Source organism: Triticum urartu, chromosome 3A (genome assembly GCF_056163025.1).
Source record: "Triticum urartu cultivar PI428250 chromosome 3A, HENAU_Tu73, whole genome shotgun sequence".
Classification (NCBI taxonomy): Eukaryota; Viridiplantae; Streptophyta; class Magnoliopsida; order Poales; family Poaceae; genus Triticum; species Triticum urartu.
The window spans coordinates 398457894-398481316 of record NC_141875.1 but is presented as its reverse complement, the minus strand read 5'-3'; positions in this window follow the sequence as shown (position 1 = coordinate 398481316).

Genomic DNA, 23423 nt, shown 5'->3' with positions numbered 1-23423 from the left:
TTACTTGATGAATCACGAGTCTGAATTATTGAAAGGTTCAAGTAATTTCAGGGTGAAGTTGAAAGATCGTCGTGACAAGAGGATAAAATATCTATGATATGATCATAGAGATGAATATCTGAATTACGAGTTTGGCACAGAATTAAGACATTGTGGAAATTGTTTCACAACTGATACAGCCTGGAACACCATAGTGTGATGGTGTGTCCGAACATCATAACTGCACCCTATTGGATATGATGCATACCATGATGTCTCTTATCAAATTACCACAATAGTTTATGGGTTAGGCATTAGAGACAACCACATTCACTTTAAATAGGGCACCACGTAATTCTGATGAGATGACACCGTATGAATTATGGTTTAGAGAAACCTAAGCTGTCATTTCTTAAAAGTTTGGGACTGCGACGCTTATGTGAAAAAGTTTCAGGCTGATAAGCTCGAACCTAAAGCGGATAAATGCATCTTCATAGGACACCCGAAACAGTTGGGTATACCTCCTGTCTCAGATTCGAAAGCAATAAGGGATTGTTTCTAGAATCAGGTCCTTTCTCGAGGAAAAGTTTCTCTCGAAAGAATTGAGTGGGAGGATGGTTGAGACTTGATGAGGTTATTGAACCATCTCTTCAACTAGTGTGTGGCAGGGCACAGGAAGTTGTTCCTGTGGCACCTACACCAATTGAAGTGGAAGCTTATGATAGTGATCATGAAACTTCAGATCAAGTCACTACCAAACCTCGTGGGATGACAAGGATGCGTACTACTTCAGAGTGGTACGTAATCCTGTCTTGGAAGTCATGTTGCTAGACAACAATGAACCTACGAGCTATGGAGAAGCGATGGTGGGCCCGGATTCCGAGAATGGCTCGATGGTCGTAAGGCTGTTGAGTGCAGATGGATTTTAAAAGGAAGACGCACAATGATGGTAAATGTCACCATTAAGAAAGCTCGACTTGTCGTTAAGATGTTTTCTGACAAGTTCAAAGAGTTGACTACGATGAGACTTTCTCACTCGTAGCGATGCTAAGAGTCTGTTGGAATTATATTAGCGATTACTGCATTATTTATGAAATCTTGCAGATAGGATGTCAAAACATTGTCTCCTCGACGTTTTTTTGAGGAAAGGTTGTATGTGATACAACCGGAAGGTTTTGTCAATCCTGAAAGATGCTAATAAGTATGCAAAGCTCCAACAATCCTTCTGAGGACTAGAGTAAGCATCCCGGAGTTGGAATGTATGCTTTGATGAGATGATCAAAGATTTTGGGTGTATACAAAGTTTATGAGAAACTGGTATTTCCAAAGAAGTGAGTGGGAGCACTATAGAATTTCTGATGAATATATGTTGTTGATCGGAAATGACGTAGAATTTCTGGAAAGCATATAGGGATATTTGGGAAGTGTTTTTCAATGAAAACCTGGATTAAGCTATTTGAACATTGAGCATCAAGATCTATAAGGATAGATCAAAACGCTTAATGGTACTTTCAAATGAGCACATACCTTGACATGATCTTGAAGGTGTTCAAGATGGATCAGTCAAAGAAGGAGTTCTTGCCTGAGTTGTAAGGTATGAAGTTAAGACTTAAAGCTCGACCACGGCAGAATAGAGAGAAAGGACGAAGGTCGTCCCCTATGCTTAAGACATAGGCTCTACAGTATGCTATGCTGTGTGCCGCACCTGAAGTGTGCCTTGCCATGAGTCAGTCAAGGGGTACAAGAGTAATCCATGAATCGATCACAAGACAGCGGTCATAGTTATCCTTAGTAACTAGTGGACTAAGGAATTTTCTCGATTATGGAGGTGGTAAAAGAGTTCGTCGTAAAGGGTTACGTCGATGCAAGCTTAACACCTATCCGGATAGCTCTGAGTAGAGATACCGGATACGTATAATGGAGCAACAATTTAGAATAGCTCCAAGTAGAACAGTTATTTGGAATAGCTCCAAATAGAGCGTGGTAGCTGCATCTAGGAGATGACATAAAGATTTGTAAAGCACACACGGATCTGAAAGGTTCAGACCCGTTGACTAAAACCTCTCTCACAAGCAACATGATCAAACCCAAAACTCATTGAGTGTTAATCACATAGTGATGTGAACTAGATTATTGACTCTAGTAAACTCTTTGGATGTTGGTTACATGGCGATGTGACCTATGAGTGTTAATCACATGGCGATGTGAACTAGATTATTGACTCTAGTGCAAGTGGGAGACTGTTGGAAATATGCCCTAGAGGCAATAATAAATTAAGTTATTATTATATTTCCTTGTTCATGATAATCGTTTATTATCCATGCTATAATTGTATTGATAGGAAACTCAGATACATGTGTGGATACATAGACAACACCATGTCCCTAGTAAGCCTCTAGTTGACTAGCTCGTTGATCAATAGATGGTTACGGTTTCCTGACCATGGACATTGGATGTCATTGATAACGGGATCACATCATTAGGAGAATGATGTGATGGACAAGACCCAATCCTAAGCATAGCACTAGATCGTGTAGTTCGTATGCTATAGCTTTTCTAATGTCAAGTATCATTTCCTTAGACCATGAGATTGTGCAACTCCCGGATACCGTAGGAATGCTTTGGGTGTATCAAACGTCACAACGTAACTGGGTGACTATAAAGGTGCATTACAGGTATCTCCGAAAGTGTCTGTTGGGTTGGCACGAATCGAGACTGGGATTTGTCACTCCGTGTAAACGGAGAGGTATCTCTGGGCCCACTCGGTAGGACATCATCATATGCGCAATGTGACCAAGGAGTTGATCACGGGATGATGTGTTACGGAACGAGTAAAGAGACTTGCCGGTAACGAGATTGAACAAGGTATCGGTATACCGATGATCGAATCTCGGGCAAGTACAATATCGCTAGACAAAGGGAATTGTATACGGGATTGATTAAGTCCTTGACATCATGGTTCATCCGATGAGATCATCGTGGAACATGTGGGAGCCAACATGGGTATCCAGATCCCGCTGTTGGTTATTGACCGGAGAACGTCTCGGTCATGTCTGCATGTCTCCCGAACCCGTAGGGTCTACACACTTAAGGTTCGATGACGCTAGGGTTGTTAAGGAAGTTTATATGTGGTTACTGAATGTTGTTCGGAGTCCCGGATGAGATCCCGGACGTCACGAGGAGTTCCGGAATGGTCCGGAGGTAAATATTTATATATAGGAAGTCCTGTTTCGGCCATCGGGACAAGTTTCGGGGTCATCGGTATTGTACCGGGTCCACCGGAAGGGTCCCGGGGGCCCACCGGGTGGGGCCACCTACCCCGGGGGCCACATGGGCTGTAGGGGGTGCGCCTTGGCCTACATGGGCCAAGGGCACCAGCCCCAAGAGGCCCATGTGCCTGGGGAAACCCTAAAGGAAGAGTCCCAGCAGGGGAAGGCACCTCCTAGGTGCCTTGGGGGGGGAGGACTCCTCCCCTGGCCGCCGCCCCCTTGGAGATTGGATCTCCTAGGGGCTGGCGCACCCCCCCCCCTTGGGATCCCTATATATAGTGGGGTAGGAGGGCCTCTCAAACACCCCTTATGCCTTTGGTGCAGCCCCTCCCTCTCTCCCAAGTTCTTCTCTTCTACTGCGGTGCTTGGCGAAGCCCTGCAGGATTGCCACGCTCCTCCACCACCACCACGCTGTTGTGCTGCTGTTGGATGGAGTCTTCCTCAACCTCTCCCTCTCTCCTTGCTGGATCAAGGCATGGGAGACGTCACCGGGCTGTACGTGTGTTGAACGCGGAGGTGCCGTGCGTTCGGCACTTGGTCATCGGTGATTTGAATCACGTCGAGTACGACTCCATCAACCCCGTTCACTTGAACGCTTCCGCTTAGCGATCTACAAGGGTATGTAGATGCACTCTCCTTCCCCTCGTTGCTAGTCTCTCCATAGATAGATCTTGGTGACACGTAGGAAAATTTTGAATTTCTGCTACGTTCCCCAACATTCCCCCTCCGGCAGGGTGCCAGAATGGGTCTAGATTGGTTTTTGGTGGCTACGGAGGCTTCTGGCGGCGGAACTCCCGATCTATTCTTCTCCCCGATGTTTTTAGGGTATATTGATATATATAGGCAAAATAAGTCGGTCAGGGGAGCCACGAGGGGCCCATGAGGGTGGGGGCGCCCAGGGGGTAGGGCGCGCCTTCCTGCCTCGTGCCTCCCTCGAAGCTTCCCTGACATCTACTCCAAGTCTCCTGGATTGCTTCCGTTCCAAAAATAAGTTCTGTGAAGTTTCAGGTCAATTGGACTCCGTTTGATTTTCCTTTTCTGCGGTACTCTAAAACAAGGAAAAAACAGAAACTGGCACTAGGCTCTAGGTTAATAGGTTAGTCCCAAAAATCATATAAAATAGCATATAAATGCATATAAAACATCCAAGGTTGATAATATAATAGCATGGAACAATAAAAAATTATAGATACGTTGGAGACGTATCATATAATAGTTAGTACCATCTTGTAGTGAACTGATGTCTTCTTCATTGTGCAGACAAAGATCTTGTTGTGTTTTGTCGCTAATTTCTTTATCCTAACAATCTTTCTGAGTTTCTTGATTTGATTGATATTCATGGACAACTCATTTCCCCATATGCAAAAAGGTCGAACAATGGGTCAAAACCTCTGACACCAGGACCTACATGTGCAAGACCAAATTGTTAAAAACCAAAATATTAGAATGGTTCCTGCAATTGCACAATAATGTGCTATTAGAGAACAGACCATGCATGTGCTAACCTCGATTGTAAACCTCGGTGCTTCCCACTGTTTCCCTGCAACACATATAAGATAGTTAGTCATCAGGTTAAGTAAGGGTTCGCATGCTATCAGTAAAATATGTGGATAAAAAATAAGCACATTGCAGATTCATCAGATTAATTCAAGCCACATGGAAAACCCATTTACCCAAACCAAGCATGATTAAGAACTAGGAAATATAGCACTTATATATGTTTCTCATGTATTAAGTGCAGCCAAATTCGATTTATTCCTCACATGCACAACAATACAAAATTCTACCCATGACAATTGGGCATTGCATTGCAGAACTGAACCAAGCAGTTAACTAAACACCACAACAAATGAACCAAACATTAACTGAGCACCACATTGCACAATATAACATACTCCTAATAGAAGATCAGACAGTTAACCAAAAAATTAACTACAGCCAATTGTAGCAATTGTATTTGTTTCTCATGTATTTACTACAGCCAAATTCAATTTATTCCACACATGGTATACACTAACAGAATGCACCCAGAACTATTGAACATCGCATTGCAGAATTGAACCAAACAGTTAACTAAGCACCACAACACAAATGAACCAAACGTTAACTGAGCATCACATTGCACAATGTATAACCAAACCAAGCATGCTTGACAACTTGGAAATATAGAAATTGTATTCGTTTATCATGTATTTTGTAAAGATAAATTCGATTTATTTCTCACATGGAAGACAATACAAAATTGCATCCTGAAGAATTGAACATCACATTTGCAGAATTGAACCAAACAGTTAACTGAAGACAACAACTAATTAACAAAACAGTTAATAAGTGAACACCACACTGCACGACATATAGAACATATACAATAGAGCAACAAATTGCATGGTAAAATTAGATAGCATAATTCACTAGAATTTGTGAAGGAAAGGCAGGAGCAGCACATGCAACGGGTAAACTGAGCATGCTTAACCGGTGTATCTAGCAAATGGCAAGGTGCTCCTCGAAAATATGGGGGTCGGCATGAATGGCAGCCATCGCGACCTCATCCGCGCGTGCGGCCACGATTTGCTTCTCCGCTGCCACATGCTCCTTCAGATCCTGGCTATACTACGTGCACCATGGCTTAGGGCGGCGCTTATTTGGTGGAGGGGTCGGTGATTTGGGTGGAAGGTGGCGTGCTCGCGCCGGCGGTCGGGGCATGTGGGATGTGGAAGGAGGAGGAGGATGGGGGTCAGGTGTGGATTACCTGCCTGGATAGACAAGGCCGAGCAGCGTGAAGGAGGGTCACCGACGAGGAGGCGGCGCTTCAAGCAAGGAGTGAAGGTTTCAACTTGGAAAGGAAGGCGGAAAGAGGGGAAATGTGGCTTTTGGTAAGGGGGGGGCGGGGAGGTAGATATTTCCGCGGAAGCCGAAAATTTGGAATCGCTTCAGCCAAAAAACTGGCGCGCAAAGTGTCATCAGACACGGTCCCTTATTCAGAATTGTGTACGATATGTGGACATCACAAACGATTCAGATAGCTTCACCCGTGTGTGATGAGTTTGAATGTCAAAAGTTTTGGTTCGAATTTCCACGGTTACAATGGTCATCCACGTCATTGCATAATTTGGGTACACAAAGGAGACTACATCACACCTACACTTCTTAATTGAGCAAGTTCAACAATTAAACAGAGCTAGCTGACATAATCATTACTCTAACAAATTAAAGACCACCGCTCTTAATTAAACAAAACAAAGAGTACTACTATGGTTGGTGCTCGTCGATCTCCGCCGACGCCTCCATGTCCAGCTCGCGCCTGACGGTCTCCTAGGGAAGGGGCTCCATGGCATCCATCGCACCATACTCGGCAAGCATCTCACCATCCGCGTCCACCATCTCTTTTGAAAAGGCTGCCACGAGCTGGGCGTGGGTGAACACGATCTGGGCTTGGACGGGCTCCGCCGTTGCAAGGTATGTGGCAGAGGAACCGACGGCTGCTCAAACGCTCTCGGCGCTTGCCAGCTCTTCGGCCGTGGGTTGCCGACCGTTGTCAGAGAAGCTTCATTCCATTTTTGTGGTGACCACCAGGAGCTGGGCGTGGGCGGACTCGACATGGTCATGGGCAGCATCCATTAGGGCTAAGGCTGCCGCTGCAGAATAGACAGTTGTTGTGCCGCTCTCGCCAGTTGCTATCCCCGAGGCGGATGTTGCCGCCGCCACCTGAGAAGAAACAGCGGCTGTTTGGGCTGCCTTTGCCGCCCGGTCACAGATTGCGGCTGCGCTCATGCACCTTGTTAGCACGCGGATGGCGGCTGCGGCCGCGCTCTCGCCGGAGTGGGCCACCGAAGTTGCCCTCACGACGCGGGTCCACGTGCCCATCTTTCACCGGCGATGATTGAATAGTGAAATGATATTAGGGGAGCGAGCTAGTGTGCTTGAGACGCCGGCTGTGGACTGTAGCTGTCACACCTTCTCGCCTAAGCCATAAGCGTACTATACACCGACGGTGCTCGAGGATATTTTTTGATGCATCTCACACGGTTGCTGATAATAAACTGTGTGCGATCTACTTGATTTTTCATCTTGATTTGAATTACATAATGGAATCACAGCGGCAATGGACGGTTTTTGAATTGCTAGACCTTTTATCTGGAGTGAACATGCAACTATATGTGTGTCGTAAAAGAATTGGAATTATTCAGGGTTCATTTGAACATTTTATACATTAAATTGGTTTTCTAGCCATTTCAGGTGCACAATTCAAAATTAAACTACATGCACATGCTCCAGTGCATATAAATTGGTTGAAAAATCAAATATGTGTCCTTGGGTGCATGCTTAGGTCCCATGCAAGAAATGGGAATGAATTTCAAACAACAGGGCACCGTTGATTGCCGGCAAAACATTGAGATGCCTGGTTTCTAAATTCTAGTAAATCCAAAACCCATCTGAAATTCATGAAACTTGCCATGCTATCATAGAGCGGCATCAACATGTTGTGGTAAAAAATTTGTCCCATTTGGGGTAGGTTTGGGTACATGCTTCTCACAAACCGGAGCTTCTCACAACAAGCATGATGGTTTTCGGTAGGGAACGACCCACCTTTGGGGACGAAACGATATCCATTGCCTCTTATTGCTTTCAAATTTTTTCTCGTGTCAACATAGAACAACAGGGGTGTTGTGTGATTTTTTGTGATTTTTGGGGTTCGTTTGGACATTTTTATGCATTAACTGAGTTTTCAATGCATTTATGTGCATAATTCAAATTTGAACTGCATGCAAATGCTCCAATGCATATAAATTGGTTGAAAAATAAAATTTGTGTCGTTGGGTGCATTCTTAGGTCCCATGCAATAAATGGGAATGGATTTCAAACACCAGGGCACCGTTGATTGCCGACAAAACATTGAGATGCCTGGTTTTTAAATTCTAGTCAATCCAAAACCCACCTGAAATTCATGAAACTTGGCATGCTATCATGGAGCGGTATCAACATGCCGTGGTAAATTTTTTGTCCCATTTGGGGCAGGTTTGGGTATATGCTTCTCACAAATCGGAGCTTCTCACAACAAGCAAGATGGTTTTCGGTAGGGAACGTCCCACCTTTGGGGACGAAACAATATCCATTGCATCTTATTGCTTTTCAAATTTTTTTCTCGTGTCAACATAGAACAGTAGGAGTGTTGTGTGACTTTTTTTGATTTTTCGGGGTTCGTTTGGACATTTTTATGCATTAACTGAGTTTTCAATGCTTTGATGTGCATAATTCAAATTTAAACTACGTGCACATGCTCCAGTGCATATAAATTGGTTGTAAAATCAAATCTGTGTCCTTGGGTGCATGCTTAGGTCCCATGCAAGAATTGGGAATGAATTTCAAACACCAGGGCACCGTTGATTGCCGGCAAAACATTGAGATGCCTGGTTTTTAAATTCTAGTAAATCCAAAACCTGTCTGAAATTCATGAAACTTGGCATGCTATCATGGACCGGCATCAACATGTTGTGGTAAAATTTTTGTCCCATTTGGGGCAGGTTTGGGTATATGCTTCTCACAAACCGGAGCTTCTCACAATAAGCATGATGGTTTTCGGTAGGGAACGTCCCACCTTTGGGCACGAAACGATATCCATTGCCTCCTATTGCTTTCAAATTTTTTTCTCGTGTCAACATAGAACAACATGAGTGTTGTGTGAATTTTTGTGATTTTCCGGGGTTTGTTTGGACATTTTTATGCATTAACTGAGTTTTCAATGCATTTATGTGCATAATTCAAATTTGAACTACATGCACATGCTCAAGTGCATATAAATTGGTTGAAAAATCAAATATGTGTCCTTGGGGTGCATGCTTAGGTCCCATGTAAGAAATGAGAATGAATTTCAAACACCAGGGCACCGTTGATTGTCGGCAAAACATTGAGATGCCTGGTTTTTAAATTCTAGTAAATCCAAAACCCGTCTAAAATTCATGAAACTTGGCATTCTATCATGGAGCGGCATCAACATGTCGTGGTAAAAATTTTGTCCCATTTGGGGCAGGTTTGGGTATATGCTTCTCACAAATCGGAGCTTCTCACAACAAGGATGATGGTTTTCATTAGGGAACGCCCCACCTTTGGGGAAAAAATGATATCGATTGCCTCTTATCGCTTTGAAATTTTTTCTCAAGTCAACATAGAACAACAGGAATGTTGTGTGAATTTTCATGATTTTTTGGGGTTCATTTGGAAATTTTTATGCATTAACTGAGTTTTCAATGCATTTATGTGCATAATTGAAATTTGAACTACATGCACATGCTCCACTGCAGATAAATTGGTTGAAAAATAAAATTTGTGTCCTTGGGTGCATGCTTAGGTCCCATGCAAAAAATGGGAATGAATTTCAAACATCAGGGCACCGTTGATTGCCGGCAAAAAATTGAGATGCCTGGTTTTTAAATTCTAGTAAATCAAAAACTCGTCCGAAATTCATGAAACTTGGCATGCTATCATGGAATGGCACCCGTCATGCTGTGGTATTTTTCATGTCCATTTTGAGAGAAGACGCACTCGAATAATGATAGCCAACAAAGGCTTTTAAAAAAATAGCTGCCACTTTAATATCTCAAACATTTGTATAATTCAAACCATGTGCGTTCTTTTAACCATTCACGTGAAGCCACGTTTCTTGGTTTTAATGGATGTAGGAGGTGTTGTGCGGACAACTGCTTGACCTTGACTGAACGGGAGGCGTGCGAGCGCCGTCTGGTGCGCAGGCTGACCGAGAGGCATGCAAGCTGTCCTCGAATGCGCAGGCTCACCGGGAAGCATGCAAGCTATACGCTGCGCAGGCTCACTGGGAAGCGAGCCCTTTGACTTCCATGGTTGCCCATGTGACAGCCTGGTTTTGCCCTCTGCTCTTTGCCTGATTTTTAGTTGAATTGATTTTGAAATTTGGAGTTTTGAATCCTTTCATATGGACTTAAACACTTGGGTACCCCTTGGATTCACCCAACTGCCTCATTTCCCTCTCTAACTATCATTTCCTCTCTGGTTCAACTCAAAATAATATTTTGAATATTTTTCTTAAATGAAAAATATTCATTTCCTTCTCTTAAACCCTAGCTAGCTCAATATGCTCCAAAGCAACCCCTATTTTTCTTGCCCAAAAAAATCTGAGAAAATTCACAAATATTCTTTGAACCCTAGGGCACCTTCCTGAGAAAAAATATTTCACCACTTTTTGGAATATTTTTGCTACTGAAAATATTTTCTGTTCTGGACAGAAATGGTAGTTTCTACAGCAACTACCATTTTACTTGCTCCATTGTGGCTGATTTTTGTTGTGCATCATCACCTTAGTAGATGATTGCAAACCTCCAAAGCGTAGCTCCCAACTCCAAGTAGTTTGACCACAGTAAGCTCTCAAAGTTACTGATCAGAAACTTACCAGGCAGTTGAAATCCATTCTACTGCGCCTGTGATCAAACACAAGTGTGGTAAATTCTAAAACTACCACGAACAACATGCCAGACATGGATTTTGGGCTTAGGTCAGCCTGAGGGCAGAGTTCACGCGGTGACCACACGTGTACACGATGCCAACCTGCATGTCGATGCGCTCTGCGTCGCGCCTGAGCTTTTGTTGCTCGCGTGCTCGCTTCCCCGTCTGCCTAGCCTTGCCAAAACGTGCCACAATCGTCGTCCTGAACCTCTTAACTCCCTCCTAGCGCTCACCGACGTCGGAGCTCGCCGCAGCGAGCACGGGCGCGGTCCTGCCAATGCAACAGTACGCGATGCACTGTGCTCGTCGCCTTCCCCTCGCCCTTGTGCTCGTCCTCGCTCACCCACAATTCTCGCGTGAGTTGCGTCGCCTTCTCCTCCTCTCACTGATGCCGTTCGTCGCCGGGCGCCGTGTCCAGGTGTCCACCGGCGGAGCCCGAACCCCCCTCGACGCTCGGCTATAAATAGAGCCCTCCCCAGCCTCCTCGAGCATCACCCACTCCCCCCACAGACCCCACTATCTTGTAGAAGCCGTAGCCCGGCCGGGCAGGCTGCGGGCCACTGTCCCCGAGTTCGAGCTTGCCGGAGATCCCCTCGGGTCGTCTGTGTAGCTCCAGCCCTCACAGGCCTGGGCAACCATTCCAGGGCCTCCGCCGCTCTTCGGTGGTGTTGTTCCGCCTGGTTGGAGCCCCTGGAGTCGCCCTGTTCGCCATCGTCTTCGTCTCCGGCGACATCCGCTCTTTGCCTCCGCTAGAGAGGTTGATTCTGACACCGTCCGACCACTCCTAGCTACTCTACGAGTACGGGCAGGTGCGCCTCCGTCTCCTCTCTCGATCCCTCCCTCTCGTTTTGGCCAAGAAGCCCTCGTCGCCGACGTGTGCTCTAGCGAAGCCGCGCCGTCCTCTGTTTCCTTCTCCCTCTTCCCCTCACCTAACTAGAGGGGCCCGCTAGTCAGGCACTCAGTATGCGCGCGAATCGGTACGAGTGGTGGCGCCCGCGAGGCTTTACGCCTTCAACATCACCCCCCAGTCTGTTTATTTAAATTCAAATTTCATATTTTACCAGAGAGCTTCAAACAGACAAAACACTTTAACCATAACTCCAAATGAATTCATTCTTTTTTGCATTGTGTTCTTTGTAAAGAAATCTAGCAGCTCACCAAAAATGGGATTTTTCCCTGCTCCCTAGATTTTCTGCTGAATTTCAGAAGGGTTCTTAATGTTTTCTTTTTGTGTTTATAAATATTTTCAGAGAGTGAAGCTTGTCTTGAGGATCATCAAGAGGCTTGTGAACCTCATCTTCACTAAGGCAAGCCACGACAACATTTTCATGGTGCCATTACAATATTTGTGATCTTTCAACTTAAATGAATGATTTAATCCATGCATTTAAATCACTATTATATATGTTATTTATATTTTGTTGTTTGTTTGTTTAAGTTGTCATGCTTACTTTACAGAAAGTTGGAAACTAAATAAGTTGGTAAAGTAACTAGAAGTAAAATTTTGTTATGAAAGAGTAATATGGTTATGAACATATGTATTTATATGGAGTTATTTTCTTGCATGAGTAAAAATTGATAAATTTGATAGAAAAGATTCTATTTAAAGTGATGTTTACTCCTAACCAGAGGAGTGTCATGAGTTGTTGATGTTTATACTTAGTGTGGATATAGTTGACTCAGTCATTTTCGTTGATATGTGATGCATATATTAGTGTTGCATTTCATGGCATACTATGACACTGGTTCTTTTCATTTTAAGCTGAACCTGATAATAACCCAACTTTAATATATTGTTGCCCGGGTCATGGTGCCACTGAATCGAGTTTTTCCCAGTGCAACCACATTTGCCTTTATTGGAAGGCCTTTATTCGGTCCGTTGTCATGCCTCTGGTCGGTGCCTCCAACGAGGGACGGTTATGGGCGTGCGGTACCCTGGCCCGGTAAGCAGACATAACCTTGTGTGCCAGTTGTTGAGATTATGGTACCTTGTCCCCGTGTGGGACGTTTATGTTTTGGCCACGACGATGCTCGTTGGTGTCTATGGTAGACACGGGGCCACCCAGGACTAGCCCGATGGGGAATGAGTTGGAGTGGCCGGGAGAGTGTCGTGGCAATGGAAATGTTTTGTCGGAATGTTGTTGGTCCACCCGAATGGGAGTGTGAGGCTATGGGTTCCGTGGTGTGGGTACAGTGCGCTACCTCTGCAAAGTGTATTAATCTATCGATAGCTGAGTCCACGGTTACGGACATGCTTGAAAGTAGGTCACACCATGGGCCAATGTTTAATAAATCTTGCACACTAAGTTATGAACTTTGCACTGTTGATGATGGCGGGAAGGTCATCTTGCTGTTTGAGACCAAGTGTTGGTCGTGGTTGTGATTGCCGGAAGGATCACCATTTGAGACGGAATGTTGGTCATGGTTGTGGTCGCCGGAAAGATCACAAGGTATCCCTAGTTAAGACCATGAGGTTGGTACGGTTGTGATCCCAGAGCGATCACTGTTGGTAATCCAGTCCGAGGGACTTTTCTCACAAAAGCTTGATCACAGCATGTTGGATACCTTGTTGCATTATTAATAATTGGTTAATTATCATGATATTGTTTGCCATTATGTTTATGCTTGTTGTGAGCTTGCAAGTACATTCAATGTACTGACCTGGCATGTCATGCCAGATTTCAGGAAAGTCTCATTGGAAAGGAGTGCTGTCCGAGTCTAGATCATGTCCACATGGGTGTCCCTGTGCTATGGAGTTCCGCTACGACGTTGTTCCGCTGCCGTGTAGTTGTTATGATCAAGGCCCCTTTATGTTCACTAAATAATGTGTATATTGTTCACCCGCACCGTGTGTGCCGCTTGGCCTCGCCACCTGTTGTAATATAAACTTTGATCCGCTAGCATCAATAAAGTGGTTGTTTTCTGTACCAAGATTGTTGTGTGTTGCCAGAAGACATGGTCTATGGGCTGGCGATGCATGGTAAACCGGTTGCTATGAGCCGGGGTGCCACAACGCTTGGTATCAGAGCCGCGCTGACTGTAGGCCACGCTAGACTACGACATGTTAACTGGACGTTAGATATGAGTTTAAGTTGAGTGCCGGTAGCATTTGTAGCTGGTTGTTGCATTGCATACGCTTGTTTTATTTTTATGCTAACCTGCTAATGGTTGTGAGTGTAGATGGCTCCGGTTCCGTATCCATGCCAGTTGCAGCTGATGTCGTACATGTCGCCGCATCTTCTTCATAACGTGTGACGTCGGCTGTACCCCCTCAGTGATGACCCAGTCTATCGTGTGTACCGGGAGCGTCTAGCAGACTAAGTGCTGCGCACCAGTTCTGATTCCAGCACTTACACTCGTACCTCTCGGAGCGGTTACACTTCTACCTCTTCTCAGGCTGTCCAGTTTGCGGCATTCAAGGTTCTTGTCGAGCTTCGTTACCACGAGGTCCGAATGCAGAACCACCCAGGTTTTTACTACTACCCTTCTCTGCAAGACAATGGTCGTGTCCGTGTCCCAATCATTGATCCGGAGTCTGACAGTGTTGTTAGCCACCTTTCCCGTTATATCACTACTAGATATCTTATGATCCACGAGCTGGCTCGAGTGCTGGCTCGTGCTCGTACTTCTTTAGCCTCTGCTAGGTCTGACACTGCTACATCCTCCCTGGGATTTACTCCTTATATTCTAGCTAGTTCTAGCTCCCCTATTTCACCGGTTACTCCTCCGAGTAGCTCGGGTGCCTCGACCATGAATCCTCTCAGTGCTCCTGCTGAGTGGGTTTCACTTCTCACTACCCCCGTAGCCCCGATGCTTCACCCTCCACATGACCTAGAGGGAGAGCCCTCGAGGCAGCGCCGTCGTGTTACCTTTAACCCGGAGGTCTCAGTTAACCTCGTTAGTTCAGGATTCGAGTTTGCTTCAGGAGAGGACCCCGCAGCACTAGCAGAGCAGTAGAGCTTCTGAGTATTCACAGTCGTCCGAATGATGTATGATGTAGTCGTACAAGTCATGATGTTTCATTTCCTGTATGAGAGTAGTTGAACCTGTCATGTTGATTATCTTTCATGTATGAGTCTATGTATAATTATGTTGGAACTCTATTTTATTCACCGTATTTTCTTTGTTATTTCGGTTTCTCTCGGGATTTGTTACTGGCTTTTCCCCAATTTATTTTTGGATGTTTCCCATCTTGGTTGCGTTGTCTTGGAAAAAATCCACAATAGGATGCCACAGAGAGGCAGCAGCAGCAACGTTCGCGAGGGTACTCCTGTTCGTCGTTCCACATGACAGGCAGGACACTCCCCCGAGCCGTACGTTCCACCACCGCCTCCACCGCCAAATCCGCCCTCCACCGAGCAAATTCTGCGTATGTTTGAGGAAAGGAGGAATAATGATCTGATTGAAATATTAAGAAGTGTGCAAGCTGTGGTTGGACAGAATGGAAATCAGAATAGTCATCACTCCAGCTGTCATATTTTCAGAGGACCAAGCCTCCCAGTTTCAGTCAGGTTATTGATCCCTTGGATGCAGACGATTGGTTACGAACCATTGAGAGAAAGCTTGAGATTGCTCGTACTGAAGAAGATGATAAATTTCCATTTGTAACTCATTATCTTGAAGGCGCTGCTGCCATATGGTGGGAAAATGCAAAAGCCATGTGGCCTGCTGATGAAGAAATCACCTGGTCAAAATTCAAGGATCAGTTCCAGAAATATCATATCCCTACCGGAATTATGAAGAATAAGCAGCGTGAATTTCTTGCACTCCTCCAAGGAAATTAGTTTGTGGGTGAATATTTGCAAAAATTTAATCATCTGGTCTGGTACTCCCTTCATGATGTGGCCACTGAAGAAAGAAAGATTGACAGATTTCTTGGTGGATTAAACCCGCAACTCCGGTGTACCCTCAGTATGTTTGATTTCCCAGATTTCCAAACTCTGGTAAACAAAGCTTTCATTGCTGAAAGGGAGCATAAGCTCATGTCGGACAACAGGCCTGCTAACAACGACCACAAGCACAAGTTTGAGCCAAGGAAGGAAGGGCAACCCGTGCAAAAGGCTTGTACCTGGCAGCAGACTCAGGTGGAATACAAGCCCAATTGGCAACAGAATGTTAACAAGACCACCACCCAAGTCAAGAATGTCGTGACCAACCCAGTGCCCGAGGAGCGCCAGCGCAACAATTCTTGCTTCAATTGTGGGCAAACCGGACATTATGCCAGACAGTGTCCCAATAACGGCAAGGCAAGTGCACTAGTCAGGCCACAAGTCAACTTTATGGAATCCTGCCCGAAGCAGCAAAACATCACTGGGCACATACATCACGTCTCCGCAGATGAAGCACAAGAGAACCCCAAAGTCGTCATTGGTATGTTTTCTGTTAATAACATACCTACAGTAATTTTATTTGACTCTGGGGCTTCCCACTCTTTTATTTCTTAGAGTTTTGTTGCCCAAAACAAATTTCCTTGTTCGCTTTTGGGCAAGAATATGCTGGTACAAACCCCGGTATCCTTAATCAAGAGCAATCTGGTCTGCCGTAATCTGTAAATCAATATCAACGGAGTCTGTTTTCCAACCTCCTTGACAATCATTGAGTATTGGATGTTATCCTAGATATGAATTGGTTGACTCAATATCAAGTGTGCATAAATTGCGCAACCCGAGAAGTCAGTTTGACCAGTCTTTGGGGGCAGACTACCAAATTCTATTCTCGCAGAAGCATACCCAAGAAAGAAATGGTCTTCACTGCTGTGGCTGAGTTGGAATCAATTCCTGTGGTCAGTGAGTTTCCTGATGTATTTCCAGAAGAACTGCCAGGCATACCACCTGATCAAGAGCTTGAGTTTGCAATAGATCTTGTGCCCAGAACCACACCGTTATACAAGAAGTATTACCGGATGCCTTCCTCAGAATTAGTGGAGCTAAAGAAACAGCTTGATGAAATGCTCCAGAAAGGATATATCCATCCCAGCTCTTCACCATGGGGATCACCTGCTATATTCATGGACAAGAAGGATGGCAGCCTCCGCATGTGTGTGGATTACCGTCAGCTAAATGATGTCACCATCAAAAATAAATATCCGCTGCCAGGGATTGATGACTTGTTTGATCAGCTCGGTGGGGCCAAGGTATTCTCCAAGATTGATTTACGGACAGGATATCATCAACTCAAGATTAAAAAGGAAGATATTCCTAAGACCGCATTCACCACTCGATACGGTCTTTATGAATATACAGTTATGTCCTTTGGTCTCACCAATGCCCCTGCCTTCTTCATGCATATGATGAATAAAGTATTCATGGACTTCCTCGATAAGTTCGTGGTAGTCTTCATCGATGACATACTTATCTACTCAGAAAGTGAAGAAGCTCACAAAGAACACCTCCGAGCAGTGCTACAACGACTCCGCGACCATCAACTATACGCCAAATTCAGTAAATGCGAGTTTTGGCTCAAGCAAGTTGGATTTCTTGGACATGTGCTATCCGCCGAAGGTATAGCCGTGGACCCAAGCAAAGTAAAGGATGTGCTCGGTTGGTTGCCGCCCACAACCGTATCACAGATCCGGAGTTTTCTTGGATTAGCCGGATATTACCGTCGTTTCATTGAAGGGTTTTCAAACATTGCTAAACCCATGACGGAGCTGCTAAAATAGGATAAGAAATTTGAATGGACTGAGGACTGTGAGAAAAGTTTCAATGAGCTAAAGATACGGCTGACAACCGCACCTGTGTTAACTCTTCCAGATATCTACCGCAGTTTTGATGTGTACTGCGACGCCTCCAGACAAGGGCTTGGATGCGTACTTATGCAAGACGGCAAGGTCGTAGCATATGCATCGCGACATCTACGACCCCATGAGGGAAATTATCCTACTCATGATCTGGAATTGGCCGCAGTGGTTCATGCTCTAAAAATTTGGAGACACTACCTCATCAGGAAGAGGTGCCAAATTTTTACCGATCACAAAAGTCTTAAGTATATATTTACCCAGACAGATTTAAATCCCCGTCAATGAAGATGGCTCGAGTTAGTCAACGTGGTTGCCGATGCACTCAGTCAAAAGCCTGCCAGCCTAAATGCCATATTGAAATCCTTGCCTCCTAAACTTCAAGAGGAGATTGCTCAGCTCAACCTAGTCATAGTTGTGCTGGCCTTGCTAATATTTTGGAAGTTGCCCCCACACTTGACAAAGAGACCCGCAAGTCCCAGCCAGCTGAAAACGTCCTGCAGAAACGCGCCAAGAATATGATAGCAGGACAGACCTCGGAGTTCTCAAAGGACCAATTTGGTACCCTCCGATTCCATGGAAGGATTTGTGTACCCAATCGGGCGGATTTAAAGCACAAAATCCTGTCAGAAGCACACGAATCTTCGTATTCCATTCACCCTGGAGGTAAGAAAATGTATGAAGACCTTTGACAAATATTTTGGTGGGATGGAATGAAGAAAGACATTGCCTATTTTGTGGCCTGTTGCGACATATGCAACAAAGTGAAGGCAGAGCATCAAAAGCCAGCCGGACTTCTCCAACCGCTGCCAGTTTCACAATGGAAATGGGATGATGTCTGCATGGATTTCATCATGGAACTACCTAAGACTCAGTGAGGCAATGATGCAATCTGGGTCATAGTGGACACCTTAACCAAGGTGGCTCACTTTATCCCGATCAGAACTACATATCGAGCAGATCAACTTGCACAATTGTATGTATCTAGAATAGTCAGTCTGCATGGGGTACCCCGAACCATCACTTCTGACCGAGGTTCACTTTTTACCTACGCTTTCTGGTCACGTCTCCATCAAGCCTTGGGGATAGCGCTGAGATATAGTACCGCTTATCATCCTCAGACTGATGGACAGACAGAACGAGTAAACCAAATACTCGAAGATATGCTACGAGCATGTGCTTTGGCCCAAGGACCTAAATGGGAAGACTGCCTACCGTATGCCGAGTTCTCTTACAACAAAATCTTCCAGAGCAGTCTAAAGATGTCACCGTATGAGGCTTTTGTGAAGCCCCCGATTCAATCGTACACTAATCATACACGCAAATGTGTACGATCAAGATCAAGGACTCACGGGAAGATATCACAACACAACTCTAGACACAAATTAAAATAATACAAGCTTTATATTACAAGCCAGGGGCCTCGAGGGCTTGAATACATAAGCTCGAATACACAAGAGTCAGCGGAAGAAACAATATCTGAGTACAGACATAAGTTAAACAAGTCTGCCTTAAGAAGGCTAGCACAAAAACATCTACGATCGAAAAGGCAAGGCCTCCTGCCTGGGATACTCCTAACTACTCCAGGTCGTCAGCGGCCATCACGTAGTAGTAGGCACCCTCGGGGTAGTAGTAGTCATAGGTGGTGTCGTCTGGCTCCTGGCATCCGTCATCTGGTCGCAACAATTGGGTATGGGGGAAAAGAGGTAGCAAAGCAGCCGCGAGTACTCATCCAAAGTACTCGCAAGACTTACATCAGATCTAAACTAAGTATGCATCTGTATCAAAGGGAAATGGGCTGTATCTGTGGACTAAACTGCAGAATGCCAGAAAAGAAGGGGAAAGCCTAGCCTATCGAAGACTAGCATCTTCAAGCATCTTGCAGCATATATAAGAGTACAGATCAACATAATGTAAAGTAGTAGTACTAGTGTTATCAACCTCGGCCAGAGATCCTTTCTCGACTCCCTGCGAGAAAGCAATCCAGAGCCATACTATCCATTTATCACCTCAAGTATCCAGCTCTAGTTGTATCGATCGGGATACAACTCCGAGCGTCCGTTACCGTAGGACCAGCTATCGATAGATGTTTTCTTCCCTGCAGGGGTGCACCAACTTACCCACCATGCTCGATTAACTCCGGCCGGACACACTTTCCTGGGTCATGCCCGGCCTCGGCCAAACAATACGCCGCAACCCGACCTGGGCTTAATAGAGAGGTCAAGCACGCCAGACTAAACCTATGCCCCCAGGGGTCATGGGCCATCGCCTCGGGAACTCCTGCACGTTGCGTGGGCGGCCGGTGAGCAGACCTAGCTACCTCCTTCAAAAAGGCAGGTGCTTACGCAGCCCAATCCGGCGCGCGCCGCTCAGTCGCTGACGTCTATTAAGCTTCGGCTGATGTATACGATGCAGAACGCCCATACTATGCCCACGTGATGGTTAGTGCTATTAGGCCAGAGGCCCCTCGGATCAAATATACAAATCGTAGTGGATTACGAAAACGCGTTAACAAGAAGAGACTCACGAAGGATGTGACCCCGTTGCCCCGTCTCGAAGACTTGCGGCAAGGGCTAGGAATGCCCGGCCACGCCTCATAATTATCTCGCGGGCACCCTACAGGTCAACCCGTCTCCACATCACTCGCGGGTACCCCTCAAGGTCGACCCGCCTTTCCAAGTAACAATTGTAAAGTCCAAGTATCCGTGTGTCCAAACATCAAGGGGAAAACCTGAGGAATCACCCCCGGTGAATTCCACTCGATGTAATCATCAAGGTGAACGTAAGAGGATCTACCCTCGAGGTTCACACTTGAGGGGTTGCACGAGAGATCCGTATCGGAAGTGGTTAAGGAGGAAATCACCCTCGGTGACCACGACCGAATAGCTACCCTACAGAGATCTCATCAGGAGTGATGTAAGAGGTTCCACCCTCGGCACTCGATGGTAACTCTGTAGAGTCGAGCAACAAAAGGGGAAAGTGATGTGCGGCGCCGGGGCCTGGTCTTCGATCATGTTGATCAAGTCATCGATGATGAAGCAGGGGCAACAAGGACAAGGTGGGGGTCACTGATGGATCACTAACCAACCTATACTAAGCAGTTTAGGATAAGCAGGTAAGGTAACAATAAGCAGGTAACAAAAACAGGCTATGCATCAGAGTAGGATTATACAGAAAGCAGTAGCAGTTCTAATGCAAGCATGAGAGGGAAAGAAATGGGCGATATCGGAATGCTCAAGGGGGGTTTGCTTGCCTGGAAGCTCTGTTAAAAAGGAAGAAGTGTCGTGGACGTAATCGACCACAAGGGCGGCATCGGTCTCGGGGTCTACCGGAAAGAAGAGGGGGAAGAAACAGTAAATACAGAGCAAACAGATGCATCACTAAGCATTACATGACGATAGGCAGAGCTAGAGTTGTCCTAACGTAGTAATACACGTTGCAGACGGAGGGGAAATTCAACCGGGAAGGTATTCCTGGTTCCGGACCTGTGTCAGACAGATGACCGAAGGGGGAAAGTTCCATGTTCAGATTGCTAGGGATGTGTGGCGGATGAACGGACCGCGTATTCGGATTCCTCTCGTCGTTCTGAGCAACTTTCATGTACAAAACTTTTTCATCCAAGTTACAGGTTATTTTATATGAATTTTCAAAGTTCTAAAAGATTTTCTAAATTTCTGGATTTATTATTAATTCGAAATTAAACAGTGAGATACTTTTATACACCGCTTTAGGTAGCCCATAAGAATGACAGGTGGGGTCCATTGGCTGAGTCAGCATACACAATCAGCAAGTCAATAGTCAAAGGTTGACCTAGTCAAAATGTGAATAGTGGTTGTGGGGCCTACTTACCAATGACTTATAGGTTAATAAATTAGTTTAATTAGAGGTGGGGGTCCCACGTGTCATAGCCAGTAACTAAACTATTCTAGTTAATCAAAAAAATTAGCTTTGAGGGCACCACATGTCATTGGGACTACTAAGTTTATCTAACACTAAACAAACGCTAGTACTAATCAAAAGCGTTGGCTGACTGTACGCACACACAGGAGCAAGCAATGCATGTCCAGGACGCCGGATGCTTGTGTGCACGCATGCCCGGCCATGGACGAAGCACAGTATGCCAAGTGCGTGCAGAAGGTCGTGGGTCGGCGAGCAGCGGCGAGTCCGGCAGCAGTAACATGCAGCGGCAGCAGGCGGCGGCGGCAACAGCAGCAGTACAAGCAGTAAGCAGCTGCAGAGCATGAGCAGCAGCAGTTAGCGAGCAGCAGCCGTGGCAAAGCAGTAGCTAGCGCGAGCGGGCGTGCGCGGCCAAGGCGCGCGAGCATGGGACAGTAGCAACGACAACAGGCAGCACGGGCAACAATGACAGTAAACGCACGCACGTACACGTACGCGGAGGTTAGGACTCGACGGAGATGGCGGCCTACGGCGTCCAAAAAGAAGGGCTAAAAGGGGGACCTGAGGGAGAAGCTCACCCCGGTTCTCGTGGACGAGGTTATTTGGTCAGAGGCGGCCCGGAGCAGTGGCAACGACGACGAGTTGGTGACGTCCGCGGTGGAGAAGGGCTCGATGGTGAGCACACGAACCGTCCCAGCTTGAGCTGGTCCCTGGAACGGACGGATCCGGCCACGGTGGACCTCTTGGACGTGTTCCCGCGCGCTAGAGATGTCGATGGCCGCGACAATGACGACGAGTCAGTGGTGATCGCGGGATTTTCGAGCTCGAGGTTGAGTCGGAGAAGAAGGGGAACGATGGGGATCTAGGAGGGGATGAAAGAGATGGGGGTTAGGGTTTCGGTGGACGCCTTTAAAGGCCAAGGGAGGCGACGTGGTGGCCATCCGGCCATGGCGCCGTCGGATGGCTGCCACGCCATGGCCTCTGCCTCCTCCCTGTACAGAAGAAGGGGAAAGGCCTATGTTGGGCTGGGCTACAAGGGGGGTGCTGGGCCAAAGTGCCCACTGACAATGGTTTTTTTTAAATCCTTTTCTTTCCTTTTGCAATTTTCTGCTCTTTATTGCAGCTTGTTTTCATACCAAATGATTTTTTTCTATGCATCAAACTTGTCGCATAAATACTATGCATTGCAGTGGTTTGGTACATAAAGTTTGGGGTAAGTTTGAATTATGTTTGCATTTAAATGGGGCTAATATGGTGCTTCTTGAACCTGTTTTAAAATTCCAGGGGCAACTAAATATCTCTAATGATATTGATTTAGCCATGACAATTCGTTAGTGAATATTTACAACCCAGCGAACATTTTTATGTCAATGTTTGAAAAAATATATTTTTTTGACTTTATTTTAAATTTGAATTTGAACTTGGTTTGAATCCTCACGAGTTTAACAACCCTAATCGCGATGACCTGGCACCATCAACAGGGGATTGCTGTAGCTTAATTATCTGGACGTCACAATTCTCCTCCACTACAGGAAATCTCGTCCCGAGATTTAAGGTGTGGAGTAAGGGGGACAGAGTTGGTTACGAAATTCTAACGAGTCTTCACGGTCTTGGTTGCCCTTCTCGAAGAAGTTGATCCCTTTCGTTGATGCCTTCATTTTGCTGCATCAGGGCATCATGATGAAGTCATCGTCCTCTCTTCAGGATCTTCACCATACTTACGAAAGGATGAGAGGGGAAACTCTGTAAGGACGGGTTTTAACAAGATTGAGCATCGGACGATTAACTCAGGGGAAGAAGCATAAAGTGTCTCTTGACTTGTTTGCATGAAACACCTCGAGAGCATTATAGGGGGGTACAAAAGTTTCAAACGGGTAAGCAATCGTTCGATACCTGAAGTATAGTGTGAAGGGGGTTCAGAGCAGCGGAAAAAGTATTGTGCCTGATACCAGAATAGATAATCTCTAGGACAGTGGCTCATGAATTACATACGAAGTCAAGTGGAAAGGATACTTCAGAATCAAGGATGTACAGGAGAGTTAGGTTTCGATCCTATGGAACTGTGGGTT